We start from the raw sequence: 13989 nt of genomic DNA on the forward strand, positions 1-13989 counted from the left end.
TCTCATGACCTTCTCTCTCAGTGGTGAGCCAGGCTGAGTTCCGAGGTGCAGACTGCTGGTTTTGTTTTCTCTCTGCTCAGACATGGGCTGCCTCTTCTGATGAAGCTGAGGCTTCCCACTTACACAAGCAAGGAGGACATACAATTGCCCTGTGAGGAGCTGGACTATGCAGGGAAGGGTGCTCTTTTCTGCTCCAAGGACTAGTTAAGGCAATAGCCCTGAAGGTAAATAGCAAGTAGATGCTTTAATAAGCTTTGGACATAGTACTTCCTGTGAGGAAATCAAGTGCAACATTTGGGGAAGAATTAAGAAGTGTAAGAAGTGGGAAGTCAAAAAAAAAATTATATATATATATATATATATAAAATATATAAAATATATAAAATATATAATATATATATATAATTAAAAGTAGGAAAGAGGAAAGTTTGGAATACAGGTAACAAATACATGGATGTAGGGAAGTACAGAGTGAAACTGGAGTAAAGATGGCATAGGACAGCACAGCTGACTGGCTAATAGACCAATGGATTTCAATGGATTTCTAACTGAACTATAATGGAGGAAGGTTCCTCAGACAGACAAAAAAAAAAAAAAAAAAAGAAAAAAGTAAGTTGAAAGTGACCTCAATTTCACTGGGAGGTGGAGGGAACATCTCTTTAAGAACAGAGACTCAGGAAGGGAAGAGTCCCCTCAGCGAAAAAAATAGATGTTCTTCTGTTCTCAGACAGGGGAAAGACAGGAAACCTGCCCACAGAAGGGACTCTGCTTCACATGCTGAAGGAAAAGACATCTCTGGGAATGCAGAACAAGCCCAGGATTGTAAAGCAGTGCCATGACTCTCCAGTGGAAAGAACCATACCCATCTGGCAGCAATGGTGAAGAGAAGCCCAAGCAATAAATGTCAGAGCTCATTTGTTACCAAACCCATGGCAGCAAACCCAAGCACCTATGACTGCAGCACAGGCCTGGTTCTCACCTACAGAGCAAGGGGATAATGGAAACATTAATCACACTGAAGAATATCTATATTCACCAGGAACCTTATATTATCACTAGGTAACATGCACAAGTGTAAAAGAGTCTTCTCCTGATGTGACTACAGTGTGGATCAAGATTTTTAGAGACTTTCAGAGCATAACTCCTTGAGATTCTCCCATTCCTTCAAAGAGAGTTGGCAGTACAAAGGGACAAGAAAATTGATTCAAGTGTCTTGCCAGGAGACACCTAGATGGAAAAGGAAAATCATGTTGCCGAATCAAAACCCAAATAATTAACTTGATTAATTAGTTTTTAAAAGTCATTGTAAAGCTAATTCTAAAAACAATTTACTGATTATTCTGAGAGAAGTCTGCCTGATTACATTCTAGGGAAGATACCTGTATTTGAATCATGTGACATACTAACTTTGAATTAAAAAATATCTTTAAATATATAAATAAATCACAAATCTCCTCCCTGCAATTGCTCTGACAGAGATCCCAGCAACTTTTCTCAAATGTCTGGGGCAGGGAAAATACGAATTCTTCAGTCTCCCCTTCTTTCTTTCATCTGTAATTTCAGCAGCTCCTGCCCAGGCCAGGTAAGATAATGAAATGGACATTAGACTCTCCTATTTGGCATTCACTGTCCCAACTCATCACTGAATAAGTTCTTTCTTTAGACTTGAATTTCTGGTAATACTTGTCAAGAAACCTTGTCTTATGCATGCCTCATTTTTTCCAACACTAATCTTCTACATCACTGTTTTCCCTTCCTGTTTTTCCTCTTTACCCATTATTTCTGTGCTTCCAGAGGGTACCTACCCTTCCACTCGTCTAGACTCTTCTGCCTCCTACATACACAAATTTTCCCACAATGTCCTACCCAGACCCATCAAACCATTCTAGTCCTCACTTGTTCTTTTTAACTCAGCTTTATGACCTGGCCTACAGTTCACCAGCTGCTCTGCCCCTCTAAAGCTGCCTCCTTCCCAAGTATATAAACCAAATGTCTGCATTCTCCTCTTTCCCTCAGTATTTTATTAATGTCAGAGTAGGTGTCCATCTCCTGACATTATGTGAAAGCTCTTTACCAAGAGACTAGTGAAGATCCAGATGAGGGTCAAAAAAAGGTGTGACCCCTAACCTAAATGCAAATGCTCAAAGGAAACTGTGCCCAGGCTGATTCAGCACAGTCCAGCAAAATACTAAGGGGAAATAGTTGATGCCCTGAATGGAAAACATACCCACATTGATCTTGATTATGTCTAACACAGAAAGAGGTTAACAACTAACAATATCTCTTACCATGGGATTCATTATAATGTCAAAAGAGCTGGCATTTCTGGGACAATGGATGTATTAGTGCTACACATCTTGCTACATAAAAAAGGAGGTGGATTGCCAGCACCAAAATGCAGGAGATCCTCTGCATTTTTAATACACTGAACAATACAGGGGACATGTTTTTTTCACTTTTTCCTGTGGGATTATCAACATGAATCTCTAAGAATGAGAACATCTCCTGGAAAGAAGACCTTATCTGTCATCTTGGGAATTGACATAAACTGCCAATGAATCAATTGGCATCTGCCAGAGCATGCTCAAGTCATCACAGGATCAGGATTTTACCTATGTGAAAATAAACAAATACAAATAAAACATCTACCTGAGCCTCCTGACTTGCTTTATCAAATTCACAGCTGTATGGTTCCAGATGAAGAAGAAGAAATACTAGTTTTCTTATTAATTTTTATATCTCAGGAAATGTGGAAGACTGAAAATTGTAATTTATCTGAAGGTAGAGGACAAGAGGGAGGAGAAAGTAGAAGGATAACATACCAATGAAACGTTGAGAGTTTTCTATTTTTTGCCAATTTTTGCTAAAATGACAGACAGTGATTTTTATGAAATGTATAATTCACAGCAAAATTTTCTAGGTAATCAAGTTAAAAATGCTTTGTCTTTCCTAACAACATCATACAGCAATCAGTAAAACCCAAAGTACATAATACAAACTGAAAATGCAAGAAAACAAATCTTTTCCCCTAAGTCAACAAATTTTCCGAGCCCAAATAAAATTCTTGGCTTTCTTTCAAACCTTCACAGCTTCTAATCAATAGTTTAGTCATACGATGAAAAATGATGTATCCATATTCTTCACCATTGACATTTGCTAACTGTCTCCAAGGTCGCATTGATTGTCAGTTGTTCAGTTTACCCAACTTCTGTTTTGAGCCAAATAATATGATCTTTGTTTCATTAATATTTAATAGTAACTCAGATTGTGCCAGATGATCTTAAAGCTCATTTAAATCAGCTTGAAGATAATATTAAGCTTTCTTCTAGTATAATCTATTACCATAAATGATTGTGTCATCTGCATATAAATGGTGAGTTGAATATGATAATGAAGTGCAAAGATTATCAATATAGAATGACAAATGCATCTGACTTAAAATAAATCCTTCAGGGACCCATTTATTCTGTTTTTAGTGGTAAAAGATGCATTGTTTCACTTCAAGTATTCTAGAGAAAACATAAAGGATTTGGATCATGAGTTATAATATTTATCCTGTGTGAAAAAAAATTAAAAATTCAAAATTATACAAGATTCTCGTTTCAAGTGTGGCAATTACAGATTGTATAGATCTGTATAGTTTATATGCTTTCATACATCTGGCTTTGATCAATTTGTAGATTTTTTTGAAAGAGCAATTACAACAAAGAATGTGTTTTTATTTAGACCTGGTTTAGTTCATGTTTGTTTTTCACTAGCGGGTCATTTAAATTAGTTCATTTCAATTACTATTAAATGCCTTGCCCATTAAAGAAAAGTACCTGAATGCAGTTTACTGTACGAGACCCAAAATGGTTTCCTCTAAAAACAACAGCTGTGAGGGCTTCAGGGAAACCCTGTTTGGCAATAAGGCTGCGTTTAAAATAATTAAATTGTCAAATTCTCTAGACTCATGGGTTTAATCAAAATGAGTGGACAATTTCAGGGTCAAAAGGAGCTATTTCAACAGTGAGAAATACTAATAAATACATTTTAAAAAGTTAAAAACAGTTGAAGAGAATATAAGTGCATCTGCCAGCAGATATCATCTAAGGACATTATATAAAATAGTCATGACATGAAAATGAGGAAAATACAGCGAGGTGAGAGAGACTACTGAAGCTCACACTTGGTGACAGCTGGAAGAACAGATATGTTGGATCTGCAAGCCCTCTCTTTTGCTCTGCAGTCCAAATCTTCCCACCCAAAATTTCAGGTTTTGATATCACAGTGACCCTGATATTTGTAAAATTTTACATATTTGAACTAAGCATTTAGCTTGGATGGAAGCACTTACAGAAAAAGACCCATTTTGGTCTCCTAGCATCTCAGCTCAAAAGCTCTCCAGCATTTGTTCTGGCAGATTCATCTGTTGCAATAAACTGGTCATAAACAAATCTGGACTAGAAAGTGGAAGTTTTATTTATTCAAGAATAAATTCTGGAAAGGCCTTGTAAATGTGATCATGGGAGTAAGAAATGTGGGAAGCAAGACCCAGTTATAGAAAGGACTGTAAATTAAACTGAGAGAACACCGAAACCCAGAAAATTTATTCTGCAATGTGGTCTCTATGGAATCCAGTCCTCAAGCATATGCAGAGTTTTGAGAGTGAATAGGATTTTTGGATGTGTGTACCACACTTAGGGATGGTTTCTTGTCCTTGTGTGGACCAGAAAGGAATTTTCTTTTCCTTCCTTAGTCTATCATTTGCTTCTGGAGATTGGATGACAGAAAAACCAGGATGTAAACAGACTACAGCTGTGTTTCTAGTGATGCAAAATTCTCAGATGAATGGTGTCCTGCTCACACACAAAGGATTAAGCTATTCATCCGATTTAGGATCAGGAGGACATCTGTTCTCCAAGTCAGATTAGCAGGGATCAGGGGGTTTTATTTGTCCTAACAATAATTTAGAGCATGATCAGCTTCTTGGGATCACACAGAAGTTAATTTTATAAATATTTTGCTACTGCACAGACCTGGAAGGCTAGAAATATCCTCCACTCCTGCTTTCTGTATGTGACGGTAGAGGTGCGGCTTTTAAATTTTTACTACAATTCTGAATTTCTCTGATATCTTGTGTTAGAGGATAATTTTATGGATGTTTCTGAACTAGTATCTACAGTACGTTTGTCTGCCAGAACAAGACGGGAAGGGTTCAGTTGCCCAGATGCTGCCTGCTGATCCTGCATTCCTGCTCACCTACGCATACGTACATCGAGTGCAGTGCACTCAAATAAACTCCCTGTTATGCCAAAGATGTCCCAAGGTGCAGGAAGTAGTATCAAGTCACCTTTATAAATCAGATCCTACCGGAAAACTTCCCACACATACGCCCCATAAATTATAAGGCTACGTACATGTCAACAGTAACACTACCGTAGATATAAAAGCATGAGCACAGACAGATTGTCCCCTTTGTAGGGAACAAAGGGTGCACAATCCAATGTAGAGAGATGGTTTTTCAGTCCATATCACTTTTTCTGTACCAATTTCTTTCTGATTAAAATTTGAATGCAGCTCAACATCAACCGAAGCGCAAGAGTGTGAAAATGATGAATGATTATGGAAGCATTCTTATAAAGCTGAGCTATTTACTCTGTGACTTAGATTTGGCATTAACGATTGATTTTTAGTCTTTTTAGCATGTAGAGCTGTAGCATTTTGCTTCATTCAGGTTGTTCCCTTAAGAATCAGCTAGGACACTGATGATAACTTTGAGGAAAAAAGTCACCAAACCAAACAACTAGAATTTGTTTAAGCTCATCATGTAAAAGATTTTGATTGTACAAAGCGCATAAAGGTCAAACCTTAAATTAGTAAATTTATCTTTCAAATTAAAAAATGTCTCTCACTCCTGAAATTATATTAGCTCTTAAAAGAGAAAATACAACCAAGCGAGTTTTTAATTTGTTGGTTTCAAGATCAAATCCAGACTACCTGGGTAGATACTAAAATTGTTGTCATCTCATGGATGCCTGGTGTCTCCCTAAATTAGTTCAGTAAATCTCACCTCAATGCTTTGCAGTAAATGACAGGATGTACAGGCAACAAAAAGCTGACGTGGATCCTAAAAGTCCACACTACATACAAACCTTCTTAGTAAGAAGGAAGGATTGTTCCTTTTTGGGAGTTGGTAAGCATGCTTCCTCCACGCAGTTAATCCAGGCTCTTGCTCAAGCACCTGTAATCCACAAAGGTAACCTACTGACACAAGTTATAAGAAATTTTTAAGTCCAGACTGACTTTTACAGGCTGGAACTTAGTGTCACAGCTGTCCCCTCAGACTCAGAGGTGAGTAACATACAATGAGAATGAAAGGGGAGCTGGAGAGGATGAGAAGGGGAAAGTCTTCGTGTCCTTGATCTTCCTGCCTCGTCTCCTGCAATACTTAAGGGATGAGGTGACACACAATACATACAAAACAGATTTCTATCAGATAGGTAAGAGAACTGCAACTTTTTTAAACTGTCATCACCATAGATCCAAATGTGAGGGAAGGATGATTTTAGTAGCTGTGTTTTCTCTAGCACCAATAAACTATGACCAAGAAGTCAAGGAGGTCAGAGAAGACAGTATTTCATTAATCAAGGTGAGTAAAGAGGAGAACTTGAACAAGAGTTTCAGTTCTCTGAACAACATGAAAAAAGTCTGATTCTCATGGTAGTGGTCTGGAGACACATTAAAATTCAGAACCAATCTAGATGGCAAGACAGCAAAAAAGGAAGAGCTGGAGGCAATTTGCAGGCTACAAAAGTTTCAGTGACAAAAGGTTAGGGGTACTGGGACAGTCTACTAATCTGCCCATCAATGTACAGCTTCTATTTAATGTTCTGAATATCTTTTGTACTTTGATACTCAGCAAACCAGTATGGATTAGAACTACTTTGTGGGCGAAAACTTAACCATGGTGGAGAAGGCAAAGTTGGGCCATCAGCTGAAATGGCCTTACTCTAACAGGCCACAGCTTTAGTCACTGACCTCTAGCAACCACTTGGCAGCTCTCTGAAGAGTCAGAACTCACAGCATTTCAGAAACAGTAGAAGTCTGCAAAGAGAAGTGAAGGCAGAAGCTCAGCTGGTTAGCCCTGCACTAAAAATGCCAGGACCGTGGGCTCAATCCCTCCATGGGCCATTCACTTAAAAGTTGGACTTGATAATCCTTGGGGGTCCTTTCCACCTCAGAATAATCTGTGATTCTGTGATGTTCTGGACTCTCTGAAAATGCTGTCCATAACTTAGAAGACCTTCAGAAGAAAGGAAAGGATATCAAGGAAAGAATTTTTTTCAGGTGAGTATTATTGTACGTCAGTAATTTTCTCATGCTCTCTCTGTGTGACACAGATCTATCTTGTTGCACCTATATGAGCCGAGCTGAATAGAAAGCAGTCATCATCAGTGCCCTTTTCCCTCCATTTCCCAGTGGAGAGTGCTTGCAGAGGTGAAACTAGGGATGGTGCTTGAATGCTGCCAAAGCTCAGTTTTACTTTAGAAACAAAGAGGCTCATCTGGGGCTGGGCCTAATGCAACTGTGAAAGAAAAAGGGACAAAGGACTGTGGGAAAAACACCTACAACTTTTCAATTTACTAACCTAGTCCCATTGCTACAAAAACACAGGTCTACCTCGCAAAACAGGGGCATGAAGGAAAGACTTCAGGGCTTAAACTTAAGTGGCTGCTAAACGAAATGCAGCTAGTATCACTGAAAGAAGGCAAAATGTGTTCTTGAAGCTCCACTGACTTACTCTATTCCAAATTGTCTACAACAGGTGGCAGAGCCTAGATGCAATGTATTTTGTACCTTGCAACAGCTGTGATGAGGATACTGACTGAAATGTTAAAGAGATACTGCTTGTTGCAACTGTCTCACATGACCAAGAGCAGTTCCAGAATTCAAAATATTTCCTTGTTCTGAAGTTAAATTGGGCTACTGTGACATTCATTCTGCAATTTAATACTCCAGGCTATGAGAGACAAACAGATAAAAAGGAATGGGAGTAGAAACCTGCAACATTTTCCACATTTTGATAGGTTTCTATACAATATTAGTACAAGACCAGGTAAAGCACTTTTTAATATTTTAGACTTCAGGGGTCAGCTCTTCAGCTAGTGCAAGGTGTAGTTCTGTTGACTTCAGCTACAATTATTCACATTAGTCAACAGTTGCTGTACCCACCCTGTGTAGTCCCATACTTAGAGCTTCACCCAAACCAAATTATAATGGCCAAATTAGAAATCTAGCTAAAACTTCTGTTAACTGACTTCCAAAGTAGAAGTCAAAACAGCTTAGTAACACCAGTCTAGAGTATTGAAAACTACAGGGCTTTTCCCCTAAATAAGCAGGGGAAATCAAAAGGAGGAAGCAAGTGAATGAATGAATGATAGAATCAGTGAGCTTCATTTAAAGGTCTTCACAGAACCATCTGTTTTTGTGCAACTTGAACATAATATATATATATATTCTCAGATTAATACTGTAGGCTACCCACAGAAATGCACCAATGCATTATCGTCATCAGGAAACAATGCAACATATATGGCATCTTAGAGAAGACCATAAATACACGTTAGAGTTACTCCCTTCTTTGTCTATATAAAGCTCTTCCAAATCCAAGGACCCAGAATCAAAAGAGTTTTGTGTTGTCCCTTTTTTGTGTGCATGGGTGTGTTAAATAAGCAAGTTAAATTCTAAATCTGTCTTTTTGTTATTGGCAATTAAATTGTAAGAATCAATACACGCTTTCAAGAATATAAAGCTAATTTAAAATATGGGACTATGTGTATATATAACAGTTTATCTGCCTTCTATATTATAAATAAGTCTGGGCAACTGTCCTAGTACCCATTAATGTTAAATATAACTGTTTTCAGAGATTAGATATCCTACAACTTGATAAATTAAATACACTTATTACATTGTGTATATATAAGATGCATGATATCATGTTCTGTGCATAAAAGATCAATGGATGCTTCTATGTTAAATACAATTTTGAAGACAATTATAATTCATAATTTAATTTAATCCACCTTAAAGTGGAAATGTTTATTCACTACCCAGAAATCAATCTCTTTAAAAAATGTGAGGATTCACATTTTGCTTCTACCATCACTTATTTTCCTACTTCACCCTAATATTGAAATAAATAGATTTTAGAAAGATTTATAGGCAAATATACACATATATCAAGATTTTTGTATACACAGCTTCTACCTGCATATACATTTATTATTTCTTCACTGATACATTCATTCATTAGGTAATATATAAAAATCAATAAATTCATTGATTTTTATCCTTCAAAAAGATACTTTACAGCTTTTCCTCACCAAAAAAATGAGCAAAAGTAAAGGAAACCACTGAAATTTAGTCACGTCAGCTGTAGTGCTGTGACAGTCAGAGAATCGGTGGTAAGCAAGGAAAGACTGTGGGCTACATTATGGCCACATGGTCTTCATGAAACTCAACTCTTTTGAGGAAGACTCCCTGAAATCATTGGAACTACCAGTAATGTCTGTTTGTTGTGTCTCCATTTAATTTAAATAATGTGCTTGTTAGCACAGTTTCCCTGCAGCCTACATTGTCCAGGCATCTTTAGACTTCCAGCAAACATTAGCACAAAAACAGCCAGGGGGACTCCTAAACTTCAGCTCACAGCCTGTGGACCACATGTAGTCTTCAATGCACGTGTGCCTGGACCTCCTTTAACAGCATTTCAGTCTGCCATGGAACCGGTGCCTGTCCTTGGGTAGGGTCTCCTCTCTTCTCTTCATTCCAAAGGGATGCCAGCACGGCAGTTCTGACACCACTGCCTTGTTCTGCTGTGATTAAAAGCTCGACCTGACTTGTGGTCTGCTCACAAACACCTTGCTCAGGTACCCTCTCCTGGGGAGAGGGGTCCGTGTTCTCTCAGTCACCACGATGAGTGCTCACAAGGGGAAGGCCCATAGCAGAGCTGGGAGAGAACAACATCTTGGGCATAACCAGTTTGCAATAAAAGTGGAAGCAGAACCATGGTAGATGACAGATTAAAGATTAAAGATTATTTGTTTTGATCCTATGTCCTTGTACTTTGTATCCAATATGGTCCAGTCAATAAAGCCACTTGAAGAATCTTGATGTGCAAATGGCCTTCAAGTACTTAAACCGGTTCTTGTCCTTTTCTAATCCATCAAACTCCTCACTGATAAAGTCCCCTGACCTCTGCAGCAAAACAGGACGAATTTCAAAATCTGTGAAACACCACTTTGAAGAGACTTTTAAGGTAGGATTGTGGATTTTTTGGTTGGGCTCAGATCTCAAAGTTCCTCCATTTAGTAAGCTTTTCTTCAAAGTACTTCCGTTGCATTCACTGAATTATTTCATTTATGTGTTTGGATAAACTATTAAAATATAAAATAGAAAACATACAGCAGTTCCATTAAAATGACACATCAGATTCAATCTTAATGTCTATGAATAACCTCCAACATTTTATCAATAGTGCACCATCAGTTTGGCACTTAGGCTACCATTCAAAAAATCTGAACAGTATCCAGACATTCCAAAAATCCCTCAAACCACACAAGGGATCAGACCAAATTAACTCCTTCCTGTAGATCATCAGATCAGCCCTTTCCATTTTGTAGCTTCTAAGACATGCAGCTTTCCCTGTGGACAAGGCTGCCCTCTCCACCCTGCTGCTTGCAACAAGAGCTTCACCAGAGCAGGGTGCTTTGGGAAGCGTTCTGCAGAGGTGCTGCGGCCACCACAGCTGTGTCACCAGAACATTTGACCTGACCCAAATTAAGGACCCCATCCTGATGTAGGATCCTTTCACACATCCCCTGTATATATGTTACTGAAAAATGAGTAATACAGAGCTCTTCCTGTACTGGCAATAAAGAACTCCCAGGGGAATTGAGGCTCCTTGAGCCTACAGGCTTTTTTGCAGTATAATTTACTGAAGGCTAAAAGCTGGCTACCCTAGAAGGTGACTGTGCATCTTGAACCTTCAGAACCTCCAGCCATAAAATGAGAATAAAGCTATTATATAGAATAAAGCTATTTCCCTAATTCATGGGAATGTGAAAATCAAAACCGCAAGGCATCCAACTTACAAGGTAACAGGGATAATAAATATTCTATAGAGGGCTGTATGAAAAAATAATTTTGACAAATAAAATATTTTTTTTAACATTCCCTGGCTACTCACAAATGTTCACTGAAAACCAAGAACCCCAAAGTTTTAACAGGCTTAATTGTATTTACTTCAGGCTTTTACTCCCCTAGCTGGGGAGCCCATTTAGGATGCCAGTTGATCCAACAGTAAAACATACACTACAGGACAGTAAGTGGAATTACAGATTAGAGTATCAGCTTCTGAATTCTCTATTGTTGGATTTAAAAGTGAACTTTATTGTTAGGTGGTTTTAACGTGGGTTTTCCTGTGTCTAATTTCTGAACTATTACGCAGATGTACATTTTCTAAAACTGCCAGGTAACTTGGTTCACTTGTAAAACTGAAATGTAACCTTTAATTTTACAGCCTATACTTTAGAAAATTATGTCTTTGAGTGGCTGAGACTTTTGGAAGGTGGGAGTGGTACACTAACCACATAAGAAGTGGAATGCCACAAGAGAATTCTTTTTGCTGTGAATAATGAGTCAGGAATACAGTTACAGCGCATAACTCACTCTTTCATCAACATGCAGACTCTTTCCTAAAGCTATTCTCATCTTCTGCAGCCACTGGTAAAATGCATAGACATAAACTCAGATCCAGTATAAACAAATGAAATGTAAATGTCAGTGTGCTTGTAGCTACCTCCCTGAGAGCTGATTTTGCCACAGGATTAGGCTGAATGTAAATAAGAGGGAAAGTACAGCACTATCAAGAAACATATCAATTTAAATGAAATAAGGCTACTTATTTTATCTCACATATCATGATCCAAATAAGATTATCTAGCTTTCTGGGAAACAAGCCCTGAAGAGAAATGAGTATTTGCCTTTTGTGACACTTAAAAAATCTTGGGACAAATTTGCAGACCACTATTTGCAACCCAACTCAATGACAGCCTCTACTACTGAGCTCTCGTTTCCTGTTCGTTTGGTGTCTGGTTTACCTTGCTAAACAGAGCATCCCCAGAAGTCCATCTCCCTGGGAGCAGAGACAAGTAGATACAGGATGACTGCCAGCCTCCTACGCTCTAGGGATACTTAATCCAGTCTCTGTAAGCATGTACATAGACACTCTCCCCCTCCCCAGACACCACACCCTGGAACAGCTGAAAGAACAGGCCTTAACTCTGCTGTAACTTGTCCAGCATGTTTGCTTTTGTAGCCTCCATTTGACTCAAACAAGGTTTAGTTCTGATTAAACCTGTCACAGCTGGTTTGCTTCCCTAAACAAGACAAAAAATGTATTGAACCACTTCATTGGTGTTAACTTCAAAGACAACCTTGAACAAGTGGAACAAGTTTACACAGCTGTAAGTATTACTGCATTAATATAATCTTTCTATCTTCAGGAATAAAATGTATAAGAACCATTATTTATAGTATGTGGTGGTGCTAGATTTTTTTAAATCACAGAAAACTTTGTTCTTAATAGCATGTTTCCCCTGAAATTAGCATAAGCACTCTTTCCCTTTAAAAATCTGGACTAAGTAAGTGCCCTTAAAAATCTCCTTTTAAGTTTGGGTCTCAGCTCTTCAGGAATTTTTATTTGTGATTCTTGAAATTCTTCAGCCTGATGGTTTTTCCTAGAATCTTTTCTGCAAAATATGTACATAGAGAGTTTTCCAAATAGACTGTTTTAATTCCATTGTTATATATTGAACACAATACTGTCCAAAAGACAGTTTTTTTTGGGAGATGTGGTTACGATGGACATTCTGGGCCATGGTTGGTCTAGCTTGCTTCGACCCACTGATGACAGACCAGGAACACATCTGTCCCTTTCACAGGTTGACAGTGCAAAGATGGCCTTTGAACAAAGGTTTCTGCAGCATGAGATGAAATAAGACTTGTGATTATTTCTAAGGTAATTGTTTTATACAAGATATTATAAATAGCAATAATATTTAATTTAAATAGCTAAGGTTCCAAATTACAAGATATCGGTCTGATCAGTATATACTTTGTAACCTCACAACCAGACAAGGGATGCACATGTAAGCCTTGATTAGAGCTTCACATTGCAATATTCATATTGAAGCCTATGACAGTTATCAGACAACACATTACCAGGACCTGACATCTCTGACACTGGTTATACTGAGCCATCAGCATCAACGTAACAATATCCTTCTTGTTCAATACTGTTTTAAGGCAAGAGTATGGCAATTATACAAGGAGAAGCATGCAACAAAAAGAAGCCTCAGTGCAAGCACCAGAGTGAGACAGTGGCTGGGAAGACCAGTGAGGCTGAAGAAACTGGGTGTGGACCTGCAGTACCCAGCTTTCTTCTCTTGGTGTGAGGCAGCACCGGACATGAATGAACCAACACAGACCCATCCAGCCAGCAATAATCAAATAAGGAGTGAGATCAAATCAAAGAAAGAATGCAGACATTTTATCCCACTCCCCTAAGCCCTTGATTGTTAAAGCTGCTGTGATTGCCTTAGGCTAAGTTTGACCCACTGACTGTCCTGAAATCAAATACGGTGGTATATTTTCGAAAAGTACAACCTCATCCACACGTCTCAGGCATTTTTCAGGGACATTTAGTTCAAGTAAACTGCCATGGAATAAGCAAAATTACATTTTCTCCTCCTATATTACCCTGCAACTCAGTCACATTCTGGTTTAAACTTTTGACTAACTTAATTTTTATGCTGGTTGTTAATTTTATAATCCAGTTGTTATATGTTTCATTCTCTTTACTTATTTCCTTTTGCAATCATCCTAGGATAGGGACTAATTATTTTAATAGCTCTCATTACAACATGTTAGTGCATTAGTGTT

At 38.2% G+C, this 13989-nt stretch overlaps 1 long non-coding RNA gene across 1 annotated transcript in view; it reads right to left on the reverse strand.

The window, feature by feature from the left end:
• Window positions 1-9980: 9980 nt before the first annotated feature.
• Window positions 9981-13989, reverse strand: part of LOC148184160 (uncharacterized) — a 133552-nt gene continuing 129543 nt past the window's right edge. The window contains exon 3 of the long non-coding RNA XR_015772785.1: window positions 9981-10421. This is a non-coding gene — a long non-coding RNA (uncharacterized LOC148184160). The remainder of the gene's footprint in view (window positions 10422-13989) is intronic.

This window comes from Pseudopodoces humilis, chromosome 6, assembly GCF_049639895.1.
Source record: "Pseudopodoces humilis isolate 2021_Gansu_Grassland_sample_001 chromosome 6, ASM4963989v1, whole genome shotgun sequence".
Lineage (NCBI taxonomy): Eukaryota > Metazoa > Chordata > Aves > Passeriformes > Paridae > Pseudopodoces > Pseudopodoces humilis.